We start from the raw sequence: 22089 nt of genomic DNA, 5'->3' as shown, positions 1-22089 counted from the left end.
TTTTGTGGTCTCAGCTTCACTGGGGAGCAAAACCAGTGGCTGATTTCTTCTACTCCTGCTGACATACATGATAGATCCCATACATAACGTGCTGGACATATATAAAAAAAAGAGAAATTTTACTAAACAGTCATTGCTTCTCATGACTTCATGAGAATTTATATCATGCCTCTGTTACCTGGATTTTTATTTTTTTTTAATCATATGATTCCTGGCATTCAAACAAAGTAGCAACTAATCTTTGGACTTAAAGGAGTGAAGTCTTTGCATGTTCAGCCTACAAAGGGAAATGGTTTTGTTAAGCTGGACTCCCTGGTCAAGCTATGAAAGACAAGACAAAAAAAAAATCACAAACCACCCCTCACACGGTGAACAAACTTGCTACTTTTTTCTTCACCCTCCCTCCTTTAATGTAAGAGGAAGGAAAAAAGAGAAAGCTTTGAGCTGACAAGTTGGTAGAAATGTAAAAGTCACTTGACTTTCCTTTCAAATGTGGCTCTTGCTCCTTGTCCTGACACCAGAATAAAGTCCGTCTGTAGCTGTGCTGCAGAGAAGGGGAATACAGGAGTGTTTTGGACTGACAGCCCTTGGCAGTGACACCTCGTGTTGGCCACAGAGTCCCCCACCTGCTCCGACCCCTGTGTGGAGCCCAGCTGACTGCAGAGCTCGCTCTGCTCATCAAAATATTCCTCTTCTAACCACGGACACCTCTGCTGTGCCCAGCTGCAAACTCCCGCTCTCAGGAAGACTTGTGATTGAAGAAATGTATTTCAAATGAAAAATAATGTTTTCCATTTTCTTCCCTTCTCCCAGCTGCTGATTCCCACCCTGATTCCTGTTCTGGAGCTGTGATTAATACTTTTTTTTTTTTTTCTTCTTCTTTAAATCACATCATCCTTCTCTCTCTCTGCCTCTCCTCCCCCTCCTCTTCCCAGTCCTCCTCACAGCTGTGGATCCTCACTCCTCCTTCCAGTTGCCTCTGCTGCCGTCCTGCTCTCTTCCCTCCCCCAGCTCCCTTGAATATTTTAGAGGAAAGTAATCCAGCTTCATCCAGGCTTTATGGCACTGCCTGTCCTCTTGTCTGCTCTTATCCTCTCTTGCTGCCTTTGGGAGGAACGAGGCCCTGGGCACCCTCAAATCCCTGGAATCAGCCTCCTTAACGAACCCCGCTTGCAAACGAGCGTCAAGCTGGGCACCAAATGGGCAATATGGACCCAGCCAGAGCTAGCCAAGGGACTGAGGGCTCTGGGTTTCACAGGGAGCACGTGGGGCTCTCCAAAGCGATGCAGTGAAAGCCTGGATAAATATCTCCAGGCTCCCGCTGGCGCCTGGGCTCCGCCTGCTCGATGACCTCACGGTGAGCGCCTGAAATCCCGTGAACGCCAAAAATCAGTGGTCCAGAGGGATCCTCTTGGCAAGCAGGAGATGGCCAGTGAGCAGAGGGCCTGTGCTCCGGGGGAGAGGAGGTCAGGATGGGGTGAGCAGCTTTCCCTTGCAGGACAAGCCCTGCCTCGCACATTTTTTAATGGTTTATGACTACTATGAATTCCCTTCATGGACCAAAAAAACTTGGCCTGGGCCTCTTAACTCTACAGTAGCTGTCAGGAGAACCATATAGTCACCAAAACACAGAAACATTCCCGCTTTCATCACGAAATGCTCATTGATGGCTCCCCAGCCCAAGCATGAGGAAAACACAGCAGTCCCTGAGGGCAGTGATTTTGGTGTCTCCAGCTCAGTCATGGAGATTTCCTGTGGTTAGAGGACAAGCTGATGTCGTGATCTGGCCATTATCCCTTCACTGAAGTGGCTTTTGACTTTCCCTGGGGGTGTCCCTGCATTCCCATCTTTTCTGGCTGAGCAAGCCCCAGTGTTTTTGATGAAACAAAACTAAACCAACAGATAAAGCAGTAATAAATGGAATAAATCTCCCAACACTTGAACCAACTCCTGTCCCTGCTCTGCACTGTGCTCCCTCCCCATGATGACCTCCAGCATCACTCTCATCTCTGTTCCACAACCACTCCTGAGCTCTGAGTTCAGGAGCCAACTTTTAACCAGCTTTAAGCTCTTTCATATGGCCCAAACCATCTTACCCTTTCCCCAAGGATGTCTCTGCATGGAGGTTTCCTGTCAGTGTTCGTGTGGTCAAAGGGCAATTAGGCTTTTCTCCTGCAATTTGGAGCTGGAACCAGCTTAATCTGTGTTAGGCAACACAGCATCTGCTTGTCCTCTCCCTCCCACCTCCTGCTCATGCACACACAAAGCCTCATTATATTAATAAAATATTTTCCCATCTTCACCTGATTAGCTGCCTGCACGTGCCCGTGAGCCCATTTTCCATGAAAAATGTGTGTGTGCATTTACACCCATACGTGCCAATGCACCTTCCCCTGATTATATACAAACAGATGTTTATATATAGAATGCATATTATAAATTTAAATTGATACGGGAACATAAATCTGAATAAATCACAGCTAAGCTGCAGCTTAAAATAAACATTCTGGAAAAAAAAATAAGCAAATAAACTTTTTTTTTTCTTTTTGGCAGAATGTTTATTTATTTAACAACAGCGATGCAGTTGCTTACACTTTCTACAAATGTTTTATCTCTTCTTCCTCCGCACCTGTCCCTGAGTGAATAGAGCCACATCTGTCTCATCTTGGCATAACAAGTACACATCTACATCTGTGAAAGATGATTCCATTTTTGAAGGAAACACTGTCTACTTTTACACTCCTGCAGCCTGCTAGAAATTATTACACAATGGATTTTGTGTCTTGCAGGAAGGCTGCTAAATAGTGAATAGCAAGTTTGGAAGTGGTACAACAAAAGTAATGCCCTACTTTAACAAATAGATGGTTAGATATAAATATATATTTATTCTAAACTTTATGGGTAAGAGAGACCCACTGATTAATGTTACCTTCATTTTACTCTTTCTGGTGTAGTGGACTCAGTTAAAAAGCTCAGGAAATGGGAACTGTAGAGTAGAGGGTAATAATAGGCTAGAGATGCTTTCATCCATCAGCTGCCATGTCAGAGCTCACATGAAGTTGATAATGACTGGGAAAATAGTTCAGTTGGAAAAAAATCCTTCCCTGTGAGGATGGTGAGGCCTTGGCACAGGGTGCCCAGAGAAGCTGGGGCTGCCCTTGGATCCCTGGAAGTGTCCAAGGCAAGGCTGGACAGGGCTTGGAGCAGCCTGGGACAGTGGAGTCACCACTGACAGTGGGCTCTTGGTTGAGAGCAGTCTGTCCAAGGTTATATGTCGTTAATGGCATTCAGTGGCTCATTAAATAAATGAAGAGGTGAGCTTTGGCTGATAAGGGTTTAATGGGTTTAAAACTGTGAAATAGGCAAAAGCCTCTCTAGTGATACTCAACTGATGGGCAACAGTGGTTTTGGTGCTCATCTTCCTTTTATGGGCTTGACTATCAAAGCTGAAGTAAAAATAAAGGAAAGATGAAGCATCCTGAAGTTCCTCTGCTGGATTTTCCTCACCATTATTACCTCCACTGCACCCAACAGCTCTTGTAGTGATATACAAAAAGTTGTAAAAGCAGTGCAGGAGGGTCATCCATCCATCCATCCATCCATTCATCATCCATCCATCCATCCATCCATCCATCCATTCATCATCCATCCACCATCCATCCATCCATCATCCATGCATCCATCCATCCATCATCCATCATCCATCCATCAATCCATCCATCCATTCATCATCCATCCATCCATCCATCCATTCATCATCCATCCATCCATCCATCCATCCATCCATCCATTCATCATCCATCCACCATCCATCCATCCCTCCATCATCCATCCACCATCCATCCATCCATCCATCCATTCCTCCATCCATCCATCATCCATCCACCATCCATCCATCCATCCATCCATCATCCATCATCCATCCACCATCCATCATCCATCCACCATCCATCCATCCATCCATCATCCATCCATCCCTCCATCCATCCATTCATCCATCTATCCATCCATTCATCATCCATCCACGATCCATCCATCCATCATCCATTCATCATCCATCCACCATCCATCTATCCATCATCCATCCATCCATCCATCCACCATCCATCCATCCATCCATCAATCCATCCATCCATTCATCATCCATCCATCCATCCATCCATCCATCCATCCACCATCCATCCATCCATCCATCCATCCATCATCCATCCATCCACCATCCATCCCTCCATCCATTCATCATCCATCCACCATCCATCCATCCATCCACCATCCATCCATCCCTCCATCATCCATCCACCATCCATCCATCCATCCATCCATCCATCCATCCATCCATCCATCTCTCCATCCATCCATTCATCATCCATCCACCATCCATCCATCCATTCATCATCCATCCACCATCCATCCATCCATCCATTCATCCATTCATCATCCATCCACCATCCATCCATCCATCCATCCATCCCTCCATCCATCCATCCATCCATCCATCCCTCCATCCATCCATCCATCCATCCATTCATCATCCATCCACCATCCATCCATCCATCCATCCATCCATCCATCCATTCATCATCCATCCACCATCCATCCATCCATTCATCATCCATCCACCATCCATCCATCCATCCATCCATCCATCCATTCATCCATCCATCATCCATCCATGCATCCATCAATCCATCCATCTATCCATCCATCCATCTTTCCTCACTTCTCACCTGGAGGGATAACCCCAGGAAGTATTTTAATCCAAGGTATTGCAGAACCTCTTCCATCTGTCACGGTCTGTGTTTTGCCCTGTGCAGGCACGTTTGTGTCTGCTGACCAACCTGACAAAAAGGATGACAAAGAAATTTCACTGTAAGACAAGGCCTGGCCAGGAAATAGAAACTTTTTTCTATGGAAAAGAAATCTGCCTGTATTAAAATTTTCATTCACCACTTCCTGTCTCTTCCTAACTATTCTTCATCTTTTGTCAGCCTAGAGTTCTTGTGCAAAGTGTGAGAAGCCTTCCTTGTTTTTTCAGCCACCGAGTCTCCTAATTAAAAAAAATTAAAAAAAAAATGCAGAAGTGACAGCATTATTTTTGAAGACAGCTTTTCCTTCACTATGTCCTGTCTTCAGGACAGACACTGGAAGCAACACAGATTCACTATTTCAAAACAGTCTGAAATGTGCTCAGATCAAAAAGAAATCAATGTCTCCATGAGTGTGATTTCAGAATTGAAATATTTTATGGAGGAAAAAAATCCCAATTAGAACACATTATAAATTGTAATTAATTAATGGTTTAAAACATATATAAAGATTTAAGGAGACATTATCCTGGTAGCTGTATCATTCTAAGAAAAGGTCAATCCTTAATAGTTCAACAATCAGGACTGAATTTCTTTTAAGCAAAGTTTGGAAGGCAAAGCACAATTTGTCCTTCTGAGGAGTATATTGAGGTATTGATATGGAGGTCTCAGATGCCCAGATGCCATGACGTCCACCCCATAACTCTTTTTTTTTTTTTTTTTTTTTTTTTCAGTGTTTCATGTACTATCTTTAGGCTTTCTCAAAATCAGCTGCTTGATTTACCCATCCTTCCTGGGAATTTATGATTCATATCTTCCCTTCTTTTCCCTCCTCTCTCTTCTGCCAGACCTTTCCAACTCCCAACTGCTGTTCTATCTTCTATATTAAGCACCCCAGGCTCTGATGTACTTGACAGTGCCCTGTACTTTAAACACACACACAAAAGCACTCTGGTGATCTGAGATACCTTCTACAGTGTGACACATATACACCAACCTCAGACTCCAGACCTTTCACAATCTTAATACCTCATATTTAAATCTTAATCCTTTCAAAATTGTTTTATTCTATTATTTTTAAAAGGGATGGGGAAAAAAAAAGAACATTGACAGTTATATAATGTGCATTATTTACTTAATAGCTGTTCTGGTCTATTGGGTAAATATATAGCCAGGCAGTTTTTAAAAACACGTATTACAGACCCAAGAGACCAGAGAGACTCTGAAGCAGCTGTTCCAGTCTATTGGGTAAATATGTATTTAGGCAATTTTTCAAAATATGTTAAAACTCCTTCAGTGCCATTCTGGTCAATTGGTTAAATATGTATTTAGGCTTCTTTTATAAATGCCTTTTATGCAGCCGATAGACTGAAGGAACTGCAACTGCTGAATATGTTTTCATAATTTTTACCTGTGGGTATCACTGCGAGTTGTTTCCTGCATTCCAGCTCCATCCCCTGCTGTCGCAGCACTGAGGACAAGCTGGGTATCACAGCCATCGTCACTAGGAGCAAACACAAATATTCCCACACCTGGAATGACATTATCCCTTCTGATTGTCATCCCTGCTCACTCAGAGCAATGCTCTCCATCTATTTTTCCTCTCTGTCAGTGGACTGACACACTTTGCATTGTGCTGTGCTGGTTAGGCTGATGGATATTTTTAAACCAGACATGTTTTTTTCAATATTCAGAGGCACAAAATGGCATTTTGAAACCCTGCTGTCAATTCTGGGGTTGTTTATATGAGTGAAGTTTAGCACATGCTTAAATATGAACCAGATCAGGGCTCAACCAACAGGACTTAAATTGCTTTATGATTTAAAAAAAAAAAAAAAAAATATATATATATATCTATATATGCCTCCAAAATCTTTTTAGGTGTTCAAGGTGATAGGAAAATCAAATCTGATGGCTGAGCTGTAACACAAGTTTCTGAAAGTCTTAGTGTAAAGTGGCTGTGACAGATGTGAACATGCTGGGGTTTGTAGAACTTCTGCTGTATTTCAGCTGAAGATTTATATTTACATCCAGTTCTTTCAGAGTGAACTCTGGTGAGAATTTTATACAGTGAGAGAAGGAGGGGCTGGGCTTAACTCAGTGGCTCAAGGAATCTTTTTCAGGCTTGTTTCTGTTAAACCACAGCTTTCAAGACAATTATATTTGCTCCATGGTTCCCTCTTTGCCTTCCCTCCCTTTATGGACCAGACATCTCCATTGAGCTGCTGTTGTATATTAATCCAAATTTTATTGTTGCAAAAACAGGACTAAATAAATATCTTCTTTTATCCCCACTGCATGAACTGACAGCATAAATTCTTTCTCAGTTTGTTCCTTAATGATAAATTATTAACTCTCCACATAGTATCGATCATGTTCAGCCTGCAATGGTCTGTTCATCCACAGAATGTCTTCATTTTCCTGTGCTGATCATTATTTCAGGAAGAAAATTTTCATTATTTCAGGAGTGTCCTCAGCTTTCCTTGAAATCTGAGTTACTACTGGTAGTAGGTGGCTGGTCTTGACTTATGGAAAATTAAGCTCTGGTGTTTTTATCCCACCTCTTGTTTCTTCAGGATGGGTTTTCATTCTCCCTTCCCAGCATAAATGTGATGTGTTACTCACCCATCCAACTGTCAGAGAGATTTTTCTGTCTTGAGGTTTTTCTGTTTTTCAGAAATTTTGAGATAGGTTATTACAAGTTGTTATAATTTTCAGTTATTTTTATTCCTTTTTTTTATGTTTTTCTTAAACAACATTCTTAAAACTACTGTAAATATTCCCCCTATTTCTAAACTGTGTTTAGAAAGCTGGTCTGGATGAGTTTGGGAGTCTCTCCCAGCCTTCACAATTCTGTAATTCTCCTATGGAAAAGGAAAGGACAAATAGGCAGAAACCACGTGGGAAAATGAGGAAAACAAGTGTATGCTCACACAGGTTCAAATACAGGTGTAAGTGCATGTGGAGATAGAAATGAAAATTTGGTGTATTATAAAAAATATGTATTTAAACAGGCACTTGATAAACTGGAAATATTCCTGTTGAAATCAGTGTGGACACTTTCAGTCAGGCAAAGTGTAAACCTCTACAGACTGGAGTAAAATGATGTCACCATTTTAAATAAATCAACTGGTTTGCATTAATACAAGTTTAATACAAGTTTAAATCAGAGGATTTCTAAAAGAAAAACAAATGTGGAAAAATATTGATAAGAATTCTGACAGGGAATATTAATAAATGAAAATGTTGATAAGAACTCTTGGTACATATGATGATTTATTGCCAAAATAAGTAACTTTATTATCCAAATTATTAGACCAGCTGTAATGCCAGGATAAAAATAACAGTGATGCTATGTCACTCACATAATTTCGTAAACAATGATCAAATCCCATCAGAATAAGAAACATCTTGTCTGTCAAAGATTACGAGATGCTTTCCAGATCCACCAGTATATCCAGGCCTTTCCATTAATCAGTGCCACTGAGGCTTTTTTCTTTTGAAATCACTGAGCTGGATGCCCAGAGATGCTCTCAACAGGAACTGCCGCTGTGTAATAGACTCAAGCCTAAAATGTGATTCTATTTTTATAATACAAGGATCCCTGCTGGCTGAGGGGAGTGCTGGTGGATCCTGTGCCCACATCTGGATGTCGAGTTTATTCTGTAGGAAGGGTGAAAATCCATTTTTTAATTATATTCCTGTTCATTGGGGTTGGCAGAGGCCAAATGTGGTGAGTTTTTATTTTTTTTATTCACCAGCTTACTTTGTAAGTTATTGGTGAGGTTTTCCTTCTCATAGGATGCTCACGCCCTGCCAGGAGAACTGTAGGTAAACTGTAACTGAAGCTTCTGGAATAGCTCAGCCAAACTGCTTCACTTCTGCCCCTTTAACCTGTTCATGGTGCTCTCCTAGATAAAAAATGGAATTACACATTTCTGTGGAAAAAAATAAAACAGCATTACTGAGCCAAAGTGCTTAAAAATTAAAAAAAAAAATTTAAAAGAAAAAAATGAATAAAACTTATTAAAAAGTATTAATTACCTTTACAATACATAAAGCATATAAAGAAGGAGGAGCCCCTGTTGCTGCAGAGCAAGAAGGTTTTTGTGCTTGTGTGTGGCAGATCTCAGAGAGGGCAGGAGGATGGGTTAACCTACCATCGCCATAATTTGGTTTGGCAATTTCACTGATCATATGAATATTCTTATTGTATCAAAATGTGTGACAGCTTTGTGATGGGCACAAATGGGGGATGAGATCAGACCCCATTTCATTAGATTAAATGGAAATGTGATGTTTTCAACAGTCAAAAAACACTGGAGACATCATCAAAGCTATCAGTGCCCATCTCTCTGCAATCTCTGCTATGATCATTTTGTTCTCTTACCATTGATCTACTACAAAACTGAAAATTAATTTAAAGGAGGAAAGATCTTCAAATATTTATATCTGAATATTTGTGTGGGCAAAATGCAGGCTGAGCTAAGAGCCTGTTACACTCACCCAGATGAAAACTAAACCATGAGCACTGGCCAAAGCTCTTAAAGAGTAAAAAAGATGACTTTGCACTGACTGCAGTGGTCAGCCCAGGTCTTGAGTTCTCCTTCCAAATCTGTGTCCACCTATGCTCAATTTCCCTGCTGCAAAACTTCTTGCCTCTCTCACCAGAAAAGTTTACACAAGCAACCTTTGATTTGTGAAGGTGTCACTTGGCCAAAGCAATCAGAGCCCAGATGGGAAAGAGAAAAATGATGGCTGAGGTGGAGGTGCAGGTGAATACACAGGCGTTCAGAGGAGATAGAGCACGTTGGGCAGCTCATTTGTCAGCTGAGCAGCAGCCCAGCCTTTCCTAACAGACATTTACTTTGTTCCATGTGATATTAAGTAAATGTGATATCGTAAAACTGATAAAAGGAGTTGATCTATTGAAACTGGCTGGACTCGAGCCACTTCTGTACTCTGCCACCACCTGCAAGAGGAAATAAATGGTGTTGCAGAATACCTGAGTCTACCACTCTTGCTGTACTGGCTTTCCACTCAAAAGAACACGCCAGTCTTCCTTGACTTTGAAATATGAGTCTCGCTTTCCTTAATCTGCTCTGGACACTACTCACACACTGAAGTGGATATTCTCTGTTACCATTCGGAGCTTTACTGTGTTTCTCTGGCCTCTGCAGTGCAGCAGTGGGAGCAGAGATTCCTCCTCAAGATTTCTCTGCCTGGGGAAAAGAAAAAGGTCCTTCTCAGTAATGAATAATGTGCGCACCCACCATCAGCACTGTCACTGCCTCAAGAGGACACCAGCACTGAAGAATCCACTGGATATGGCACAATGCAGATCCACCTCAACCAGTGGGAGCAATTCAAAAGGGGATTGAGAAAGGAAAAAAACCTTCTTAGTGCCAAAAACTGCTCTCCCACTGCTGTCTGTGGCACATATGGATGAATGGACTGAGCTCAGCACATCTGAGCACAAGGTTTCTGCCTGCAGGAGCTGGCAAGTTCCAGGCTGGGGTCACAACTCAACACTTCTCTGTCAGGGAGCAGAGACTCCATTCAGCTCTGTGGGAAGCTCTTATGCACGTCCAAAAGCATAGATGTGGTTCTGGCAGGACTTTTTCTAATTTTAGTAAAATATTTACAAGAGAGAGGTACTTCCTCACAGCACATCAGGCATTAGTCACTGATAAGAGAGAACATAAATTCTGGGCTTTAATCTTACATCGTATTATTCCAAAAACCACCTTAACATGCAATGATACCTTATAATATTGAATTTTAAAACCCCCCAACTTTTAGAACTGTTAGAGAGCATATGTTTACGGGAAATGTAACATCAGACTCCTGATGTTGAGCCTAAAATTAGGTGACATTGTTTAAAATACCTTCAGAGTGCTTAATCTGACTTTTTTGTCCAGTCTAAGCACTTGAAAACCTGATGATAGGCATAGTTGTTTGATATATAAAACTTTAAGTATTTATGTCTCTAAAAGGCAAGTTTCCTTGCTTTTGAGAATTTTTCTCACTGGGAAGGCTTCCAAATCCCCTCTCATGTAGCTTCATGGAATTTTCTCAGCCTTCATGTTTGCTCCTTCTCTACACCTCTTCCCCAGTGCAGAGAGGCACATCTGTCTGTTTTCTGCCTTATCAAGCAGACATCTACATCTGCGAGGAAAACACCACTTCCTCAGCTAAAAACCTGTATCTGATTGTGGTAATAAAGCACTACTTCCTCAGTTCAAAACATTCATCAGACAGGACCAATTACTTCAAATGACTCATAGCAACAGGCAAAGCAACGCTCGTCTTCGCAGAGCCTTTGAACTTCCACTGCTTCAAAGGTGTACTAAAACGTGGTTATGAGGCGATTGTCTAAAATTGCCAAATTACCAGGTTCTGAGCTTTGACATTTGTTATTCTGAGCGACGAGACAAAGGGAAGCAGTTCGTTCACCCGCGGAGAAATACGGAGTGAAACAAAAAGATATTTCGTCTAGGTGAAGAGAGCTCTGAGCATGGTGAATTCTCAAACGCAAAACAGAAAAGTGCTCACGCCCTAAATTAATCAAATAATATAATTAGGTGATCAAACAATACACGACAATAATGCAAAATGCAAACAATATGAGCCAAAGCTACTGAGGGAATTTAATGGGCTTTTAATCACAACCTGGGGGTCAGAATGGCTCAAAGTGTTATTAATGGGAATCAAAGGTTTTCACCTTTAGGTTACCGACTTGAATGTGGCACAGGTTGGTTCTGACTGAGCGTCGTTTCCATCTGATAATTACTGGGGGGGCTTGTGGTCTCAGCAGCCCCACAGGAGAGGAATTTGCAGAATCCAGCGTGAGAATGTGCATCACTGCAGTGGGTCAAAAGGTGTCCAGCAGAAGACAGATGATCCAGGAGAAAACACAAGATTATGCATCTCAGAGCTCTTCTTTCATTAAATATTTCAGTGCTTTCTACTACTTCCAAGTAGTATTAAATAAAGTTCTGAAGTTATTGTCTAAAATTGCCAAATTAATTGTTTCTAATAAATCTGTTTCCACTTTCCCTATGTCCCTGATGGTCATGGCTCTCTCCTGACAAGCACCATGCCCAACAAGATGCAACAGTCTAATTGGTTAATAGTTAATTTTGGGTGGGCTGATCCAGTCTCTCTGTCATTATAATTAAATTAACTTCGAAAAATTAAGTTAAAGAAGAACCCTATACTAAGCATCATAAAGTATATTATTGTTACCTACTGACCCAAAGTTATTTGGGTATTCTTGATACAATGGTTATTTTATTGGGAATCTTCCAATATTAAGACCAGGTTTAAATGAATATAGCTCTAATTCAGGAATGTATTTTTATTTGTTCAATTTTCATATCAAGACAGTCAGTTTTAGCTTTTCCATTTTGCTGATTTTTTACCTGTTTTCTAAACAACGAAGGTGATCAAGCACATATTTGGAGGCCACACGATAAGTGACAAGGATTATTGTATTTTGTTACCAAGAAAGCTCACTGTCAAAATTCAGTGATGGGACTGGCCAGAACAAACACAATACAATCTCATTCCCTATTTGGTGTAACTGTTCAACCTCTTTTCTTGCAAATATCTATATGTAAACAAGAAAATTAAGGTTCCATTAATGTTTGGCAATAAAACTGTTGTTTCTCTATGAGTTTTGCCAGAAATATGTTAATGCAACTATTCAAACAGAGAAATGCAACAACGGAGAGGAAGAGAAAATGCATTTCAAAATCCCAGTTGTCTCAGTGGAGGTCTTTTCAGGGCTAGAAGTCACTTCTGGCTTTGGTAGGAAGCCTACAGGCACTTCTTTTTATGAGTAAGTTACATCTGTTCAGGCACTGCACTTTCCTAACACCATACTTTTGTTTTTTAGACTGAGGAGCCTTCCAGTCTAGCAGCTCAGATGCTTGCATCCGTCTGTACCCTTTTGGGTAAATACCTGTCACTTTGGGCACCCTTCTGTGGTTCTCTGCTCCACACTGAGACTCAGATTGTCCCACTGACACGCTGCTGGGTCTCCTCTGGCACACAGGACAGGACAGTGCCACCAGCCCAAGACTTTCCACGTCACTCCAGGTAAGGAAACACAATCTGTCCCTGACAGTTTCTGCCTTTTCTTGCTTATTAAACTCAAAGGATCTCTGAAAGTGTTTGATGGAGCAAAGAAATGTGGATTGTCTGGTAGGTCCCCCACTGTTTTCTGTGCCTGTGTCTTTGCTGGGCACATTTGGGGGTGTCTGTCAGCAGAAAGAGCCACACCTGGCTTTGTAACCCTCTCTGATAAATGTTATGCACACAAGGCATGTATTTTTCATGTTTGTCACAATTCTTCCTACTGAACACAAATCCCTTTGCTTTCTTTTAAGCAGTCAAAGAACAAGCACTTCTGTGCAAAACTAGAGTGTCAGGTTAGCCCTGTGTCAACAGAAATGCACTGATGTCTCCAGGAATATGCATGTTAAAAAGCAGTTATTCCTAAGAAACCATTGGTCACTCATCTGGAAGGACTAAGAAAACTTAGTCAAGGTCTGTGTCAGCAGTTTTAAACTGCCACTGTGATCTAGACTAAGGTTAACTCATTTTTCCTCTGCACCATTCTCTATGTCAAGGGTGAACCTGTGTTCTCCTGTTCTCCCAGAGCACCACACATCCATACTCATAGTAACATTGGTGACACCCTCACTACTCCAAAAAAAAGTTTTAAATCCAATTTCCCTTAAAAATAAGCTACTAACGTTACCATTCTTCTTATATATTGTTGTGTCTCAGTTAAAGGGTCACCAGAGTGGAAAAGATGATAAGCTCATAAATAGCCCATAAACTCCCTTTCATCTCAGGACAGTGAACGAGGAGAACCAGAGCACAAACAACTTTGGAGGAGCGATGTATGTTCTCCCTGCTCTGATACAACTCTGAACGATGTTTCCTGTCATGCACCCAGGAATTGGATTTACGAGCACGTCAGCGCCTGCATTTCAGCTGAGAATGCCCAGATGGGGAAACCCTCTCACCAGCACCATGAAATACCCATCTGCTGTGTATTAATATTACCCAGGGAATTATTGTTTCCTGCTGCCTGGTTCTTACGGTTGGTGTTGGGAGGCTGGAATGGAGGAGCACAAACCAGAGTGGCTCTGGAGTGAGGATGAGGTCGAGCCACCATGGGACAGTGTCAGTTTAAAGGATGCTCTTTGAAAGCTCGAAGACAGCCCACTCTCAGGAGAAAGAATATTGAAAAGCAAAATGTCCCCTATGCATCCATTTGATCAAATAATAAGTTTCTAGCACTATTATTATATCAAGAGATACAGTTAACTGAGACATGGCATGTAACTGTTAAAAATTACACACCATCAAACATCAGTCAGGGACACTGAAAGGAAGAGTTGACGCTTATAAATAAAAAATGATGTAGAAATTAAACAAACAACCCATGGAGACTCTTTCAGGTTTTTTTCTTCCCCCCTGTTTCTTATGTAAAACCACACAATAAATGGTCTTTGAGTTGCAGAGGTTTAATCTATGTGCAGAAAGGGAATTAGAGGCTGATTCAGGGCATTTTTTTTCCCCCTTTCCTTTCCTGGAGGCCTCTTTTTTATTTTCTTTCCAGGTATTGATCGTGAAAGTGATATCACACCAGAAGGTGCATTGATATGGTGTTGAGTAACAGAAAACTGCAAAGACTCCTTACAGTATAATCAAAGCTTCTGTCCGAGCCCCCTACTCTGATGAAATCCAATCAATAGGGACGATTAAATGACACATACAGAGCCATCAATATTAAATACAATCCATTTCCTGTACAAGAGCAGTGCAATGTAAAGTGGACAAGATAAAACTTGAATAGGCAGGTTATTTACGATGCTTGTACAGTATTTAAGCAGTGATGAAAGTTGGGAGCCCACATGATTTGCATATTAATCAAAAAAGCATGTAAGCTTTTCGATGTACATAAAATAGAATTTGGTGGGTTTGCAATGGTTTCCAAACAATATATTTTTTAAAGTTATTTTTGGAGGGGCAAAGTCAGAGAGGAGTCAACTCCAAACTAAAACCTGTAGATTCTACACTCTCTGATTTTAACGAGCCATTGGGTTCTTACAGTGTTTTTTTCAGTATTCCTCACCATTTCCCTGTTGCAGTGGAAGAAAGGGTTTGAGATAATTTATTGCAACTTTAGTCTGAATTTTACTTCCAGAGGTGAGGAAGAGACCACCAAGAAGTGTCACAATTTCCCACCATGAGCAAAATGCAATATTGGAAGGCACCTTAAGGACTACCTCATTCCACCTCCTGCTATGAGCAGGAACACCTTTTGCTGGACCAGGTGGCTCTAAACCCCAGCCAACCTGGGCTTGGAAACTTTCAGGGATGGGGCAGCCATGGATTTTTGGATCTCCCAGTGGCTGTTAGGCTTGCCAGAGGGCCCATCAAAGGAAGGTTTTCCTGTGTGGAATTCCCTCACTGCCCTCAGAGACATTCTGTAGTGCTGTCCCTGGGCTAGGGAGAGTCCACCAGCTGAGATAAATGGTTTTTGGTAAACCCCCTGCTCTTCTCTGCTGTGCCAGCCAAAATGCTTCCACCAGTTCTTACAGAGTCCATGTGTTGCAAACATGGAAAACCACCTCTAATAAATCTGGTTTCCTTCTCACACATTTCTTCACACCACAGCTTCACAACGTGAAGGTGGGGAAATGGCAAAATTAGGGATCTACTCTCAAAAGCATCAAATTGATAAAAAGTACAGAAATAGATTAAAAATATGGATCTCCAGCAAATCAGGCCCTGAATCAGACTGTCTTTTGTTCTAGAAAAGCAAGAGCAAGGATGAATGAATTCACCTCAGAGGGAAAGACACAAAAGGATCAGCAGATTGGTAGAAAGGTATCACTGTGCTATCCCTGAGCACACTGTTCTTTGCTTTTCCCACATGAACCTTCATCATATTGATTGATAAATACAAATTACTTTCTCCCTTTTTTAATGTCAATTCATTCTTTTTCACAGAATCGTTGAAGTGAACAGATAAAATCCCTTATCACCAAAACTTGCGCTGGTTTTAGTGCAAACCTAGAAGGACCGTTGACAAGTTTAAAGTTAATCATGTATTTATGTCCTTTGTTATACTGGGCCATAACTGGGTTTGGTATCTTCGGGATGAAAACCCTTCATCTTAACACAATTTTCAAGGATTTTTAAAAAAACTCTTCAATAAAAGTTTTGTAGAGAAAGTGAGCCTGAAAAATGTTCTTGGAGATGACACTACTCTCTGCCAGGACACTTTCACAAATACTGTGGGGACAGCAGGTTGTTTGCCAATGAAAAGCTACTTTCTCTTGACAAAATTGAAAATTGATGACAAAGTGATTGGGTATTTCTCAAAATGCTGTCAAATGTAATGACATTGGGTGTGTTCCAATTAGTTTTGTAGGCTTTCGAGATGCAGCTCTCTCTCCTTGCCTTCTGTGTAAAAAACTTTGTGGCGTGAGTCTGGTCTGCTGAAGGACAGCTAGAGCTGCTACAGCTCCCAGAATTTGCTAGGGAATAAGGCTGCACTGACACATCTAGTCTGGATTAAATAATCAACTTTCACTTTGCAAAACTCAAGCTTTCTTGTCCGGTTTGATGCGGCGTTATTTGTGCACAGCGCAGTCCGTGGGTCACGTTGCCACTAAGAGAGTAGGGGGAATTTGTTGATAAAATAACTCATTATCTTTGGCCAGTAATTAACCAGACTCCTATAAAATCAGAGGTGCTACGAGGTGCCTAGGATGTGGTGAGGACCCCACCAGCAGGAGCACAGGGGAGAGGGAAGCCAAAAGCTCCAGCATCATCAACGTGTGTCCCCTTTAGGCTGTGGGAGCTGGAAACCAGGATCTCCCTCTCTGCCTCCTATCTGAAGCACAAATAACATAAAGCTGGGATAGGATTGATACGGAATGCTACATAAAATGTTTGGTTATAATTATTTCTAGCACCCTTTTGAAGCTTAGGGATAAAACATTTCTAATTATTCGTCGGGCCGTTGGAACTCCTAGGCCTCTGTAATAGGGATTTAGCAGAACAACAAATAACATACAGGGATACAGATGAAAGGAGTGAATTTGAAGGGATTATTACCATAAAAAAAGCAAATGACTATTTGATGGAGTTACAACAATACAGAGAGTCAGACAGGGATAGAGAAATAATGCTAATTGATAAATACATAGCTGCTTAAGCTTTAATTTGAGCTGTGGAAGAGTTGTAAAACAAGTGATACCTGTAATTTCCTTTTTAAAAAGATCCCTCTGTTTGAAATGCATATATAAGGAAAACCTCTCAAATGCAGCTTTTCTGCCCCCCTCCTCCCATTTTCACCATATTACAGTCACAAGAAGTAATTCTTTCAAAGGCAGGACCATGAAATTTTTTATAGTCTTGGCTGGCTTACAGCTGCATGAAGATTTGCTCCCCAGTTTAGGATGGGAGCCATGACATCTTCTGCAGGATCCTGTGATCTGCTCATGTAGGAGCCTCATGGGCCACAGGGAGCAATAGGCATTCAAGGAATGAAGAAGGGATTTTGTGTTCACTACCATATACAACAAAATCACTGCCTCATCTTAATCAAAGCATTGAAAAGTAAAAAGAAAATCATAAAGAAATGACAACTAAACCCCATGAAAAACCCCCAAAGTCAGCAAAAGCAGGATTTGTGAACCATCTAAGGTACAGCCATTCCTACTCTCTCATTTTTTCAAGAGAACAGACAACCTTTAGGCAGTTTGTCTTAAATAAAGAGATATAAAATGGATAAGTGAAACCTAAAACACAAAATAGGATAAATATGCCATATTCCGTGCTGTTATAAGCAACATCAACACCACCACACCAGTGATTCCACACAAAGATAGTTTTTTTGAGAATTCAGAAGCTGTCATGCCTAAAGGAGGGAAGGAAACAAATCTGACTTTGCAAATACACGCAGAAAAAAAAAAAAAGAAGAAAAACCTCAAAAAAATCATGGATAGAAGACTTACCAGCTACTCTGCAAGCTGTGTGCTTCTTTATATCACAAATTCTGGTTTAAAGGGCAAAGGTATGCAAAGCAGATGGATTGTGCCTATCTCTAAATCAGAATTTCAATGTAAGACGTTTTCCAACAGCTCAATAGAGTGGCTTAGAAGCTTTCTTCCCCTCCTTAATGAGGGGGTAAAACGGTAAAACTTTAGCATTATAAATTGCAGCTTAGAGAAATTATATTCAGACATTAAAAAAAAAAAAAAGAAGAGAAAACTCGTATGCTCTAGATTAGCAGGGGTGGATTGTCTTGTTGAGACTTGTGCTGCCAAAGCCTATTAAAGTAATTCACATTTTATACACAGACATTACCATTTTCTCTGAACTATAACGTCCTTGGAGCATTACTCCGCAGAGACATCCAAAATCCACTTTAGATGGGGCACAAAGGCACAGTTTGAGATTTACCTGTGTGACTTGTCTCGCAGGTGACAAGCATTAAGGAAGGAAATCTACACTTCTGTCAGATAAGCAGGAATTCCTGGTTCCTTGATTCACTTGAAAAGAAAGGATAATTACCTGAACTAAATTTCTGTGCCCATCTCAAATGGACTCTGGGGACAATCCTGCAGATTAATGCTCTAAGAATATAGGATTCAGAAAGAGAATGTAGGGATGTATGAAATAGGATCTCTTTTAACAACCTGGATCAAAAACTGAATCCTGAACTGAAGGGAGGGAGAAGCAGAGGAAGGGGCAAATCCAGTGCAGCATTAATGCATTCTGCTGCCTCAGCAGAATCAGATTTTGACAATAACAATCATGATGATTTTTATAGGCTCACTTTTTTTCTCTGCATTCTGATGGATCTGAGAGATTCCCACAACCTGAATGCCCCAGGCAAGATCCTCAGGTGATGTAAATTGGCATTGTTTCTCTGAAATACCAGCCTTCACATCCTCTACAGCTTTTCTGCTCATCAGCAGTATCATAATCATCTGGTAACATTAATTAATTTTCCCTGAGTTTTATGCAATGCTGCCTCTGCCTCCTCCCCGCCTCAAATTGTTTTGATTTTGTTCCTTTTTTTTTTTTTTTTATTGCTGTTATTGCTCCACGTCTGCTAAGTAAATCTGCGGCGTGTTACTTTAAAAATGAAATAAAGCTTGTGTTCATAGTGACAGTCAATAACACTACAGCATTATAATCAATTGCTATTTGTAGCAGCAGGACTAGCAGTGGGGGCAGATCAGTGCAAATTACTGTCACTGTGTGCTGTCGTGTGGTGCAGCCAGCCTGGATCACGGAAGACAAACGATCCCAGATCCAGTGGGAGCACAGGGAGCTCAGTCATACCTGCACAACATCACAGCCACGCACAGACACGAGGGGAAAGCGGTTATGAACCTGCAGGATGGAGAGGGAGGAGAAATAAATTAGATTGACCCAGTTGTGCTGCTGAGATCCCGGGCTAAATGCTCCTGCTTTCGTGATGGGCTGGAGAATGGAGGATTACAAGCACCCAGGGATGTACAAAAAAGGTTGGATAGCTCTTTAGTGAACACCAATGACATCTCTGTTGTAGTTTAAACTGAGGGTTTGTGCAGACTCCTGAAAGCCATGGGGGTCTTCAGTTCAAAACACCTGTTAGGATCAATAATAATGCCAAAAAATGAAATACAATAGCTCCCCCTCCAATCTTTCTGTAGAAGCAGGAGTGTTTGTTGCTGCTATAGATCACAGTGATGCAATTTTTTGTCTGTGTTTCATCTGAGGAAAGAGATCCAGGCTCTGATCTCAGTGGGGGAGAGAGCTGTTATCTCAGAGCTGGGCTCTGGGAGCAGCAGGTCAAACAGGTAATTTTAAACACAGAGATACCCAATTCTTTGTGTCTTTTCACCTTTCTCCTCCATGAATTTGGCAATTTATTTGGAACCCCTGTGATTAGGGAGAAACACAAATGGTGTTTAGTGGGGAGAGAAGAAACCTGATGCAGATCAAGGTCACATCCTTTGGAAAAGAAAGCCTTGGCTAGCAAGCAGTGTATGGTTATGAAATTACATCTGATTACCTGGCTGAAGGGTGTCTTACTGATTTGGGAGGCTGCACTGCAAAACCCAGCCCCTGTTTAGCTTTCCAGCAGGAAGGGGAAAGGAAAACCCAACCTCCAGGACCCCCCAGCTCCTCACACACCCTCCTGGAGAGGGTGATGCAGCAGCAAGGCCAATGCAAACACTGAGCTCACTTCTGGGACTGCTGCAAAGGATGACAATTTATTGCCCTTTTTAATGATAGAGTTTGTGATATGCACACTTGCCAACTGGGAACTGGAGTGAGATCAATGAGTTATTTTACATAGGTCCCTGTATTCTGGGCCAGAATGAAACTGTTGACCTAGAGGTGAAAGTCTCTAATTTTATTTCTAGTCCCTCTGAGTCATGTAGTCACCAGAAATAACACTGACAGCAATAAAACCAAGCAAACAAACAAAACTAAGCAAACATCAAATATGAAGGGAAAAGGGCTTTGCCAAAGAGGCTCAGCACACGTTTTGTGAGGCGTAATCTTTGACAGGGAAATCTGGACCATAAAAAACCCTCTCTCCTGGAGCCCAGTATTCTCCTCTGAAGAAAAATGTTTTATAAGAAATATTTCTGTGCCTGTGGAGCTCTGTGCAAAGTCGGACATGATATTTTTGGCAATATCTGCGTGTCAGTAGGAATCTGAGAAAGTGTCACACACTGTACTCGAGCTGGCCGGTTGGTGAGAGCCATGGGTTTGAATTTACATGTCTCACATGTGATGGGCTGAGCAGAGCAGAGCCAGAGAAACAGGAGCATTTCTTGTCTTCAGCCTTTTTATCCATTTTAATCCATGACCTGAATCAAAAAAAATTCATGTAAAGTTGTGGTATCTGAATTCACCTCCCTACTGCCAACTCTCTCCACCTTCCAAAAGCACAGAGCTGATGCCCTCGTATATTTTTAGATCCAGCATTTCTCCTGTTTAGCAAAATCAGAATTGGTCCTTCTTATTATTACTATTAATATTATGAATAATAATAATCATCGTCATCATCATGGATTTTTCACTACGCCTTTAGAAGGTAGTTTCCAAAGGAAATTTCTATGTCTATTCCTGGCTAACAGGCATAATGGTTTGGGAAAAATAATCTTCCACTCAAAGGCAGTGTAACTTCCAATAAGGACTTTTTGGCTCACAGATTGTTAAGGAAAATTGCTTCGTTTTGCAACTGTAATTCCTATATTTAAATGAATGGGATTTTCCTTAAGATAGATTTGAAGTATGGAATTTTCCTTTATTGGACAAAAATCAATGGAGTGTTTGCTGTTAATTAAACCAAATAAGTTAGCTGAAAAGGAAAATGAGTTGATTTTGAAGGAACTTCATACTACAACTGCAGTTTTGAGTAGAAGAGAATTTAATCTAATTTATTTTTTTTTCCTTAAATTTCAGGGTTTGTGCTTCTCTATTACTTTGAAGACTATCAGGGATCCCTCCCTGTTGACCTAAGTCACTCAACTTTATGTGATCTGGGTCTGAATCGATTACCAGTGAAGGCAATAGGGTTTGGATTAAACCTTTACAGTCTGTGTTTTTTAAGGTCTCAGACAGCAAAGATTCAGCACTCGAACACCCTGAGATCAATCACTAAATTCAGAAAACTGGAACACATGCACCGAAATCACCACATTCTGTAGTGACAAAATATTTTGCAGAAACAGGGCTGTGATGCTGTTAGTGGCTTGGTTTGACCTGATTTTCCTCTACACAAACAGAAAATGTCAATGGGAGACGCCGACAGCAGATTTCGTGGCTTTGGAATTTGATATTACTATGGATTTTAAAACATAAGGGGGAAATGCATAACAGCAAATGAATGCACTGCCTTATTTTTAACCTGTTCAGCAATGAACTGATTGTAATATTGAAATATTGCAGATCACTGCGGAGCACAAACACTGAATTCCTAAGGTTTCTATACATTTTATACCTCTAAACTCACATAAAATGACAATAATGTGAAGAAAAAATTACTGTGATGAAATATTCTCACTTTTGTGAAAATACTCTTTGAGAAAGACTTTTGGGTTAACTTTTTTGATTTTCTGGTGTTTGGGGAGTTTTGTTGAGTGACTGGAGCTGCAAAGTTAATAAAAATCTATATATACTTTTCTGCAGTGGGTAGTGTCTTTTTTTTTAAATCTATTTTGAGGAGCGTAATCACTGGGAT

The 22089-nt window shown here is 41.0% G+C and overlaps 1 long non-coding RNA gene across 1 annotated transcript; it reads right to left on the bottom strand.

Annotated features, from left to right (window-relative positions):
• Positions 1 to 7935: 7935 nt before the first annotated feature.
• LOC137476791 (uncharacterized) lies at positions 7936 to 18159 on the bottom strand. Its single transcript, XR_011000600.1, has 3 exons — positions 17855 to 18159; positions 9811 to 10027; positions 7936 to 8699 (listed from the first exon to the last, which is right to left on the bottom strand). It is a non-coding gene; the product is annotated as an uncharacterized lncRNA (long non-coding RNA).
• Positions 18160 to 22089: the final 3930 nt, after the last annotated feature.

Source organism: Anomalospiza imberbis, chromosome 7, assembly GCF_031753505.1.
Source record: "Anomalospiza imberbis isolate Cuckoo-Finch-1a 21T00152 chromosome 7, ASM3175350v1, whole genome shotgun sequence".
Lineage (NCBI taxonomy): Eukaryota > Metazoa > Chordata > Aves > Passeriformes > Viduidae > Anomalospiza > Anomalospiza imberbis.
The sequence above is the reverse complement of the archived record's forward strand: the minus strand, read 5'-3'. Positions and strand labels throughout refer to the sequence as shown.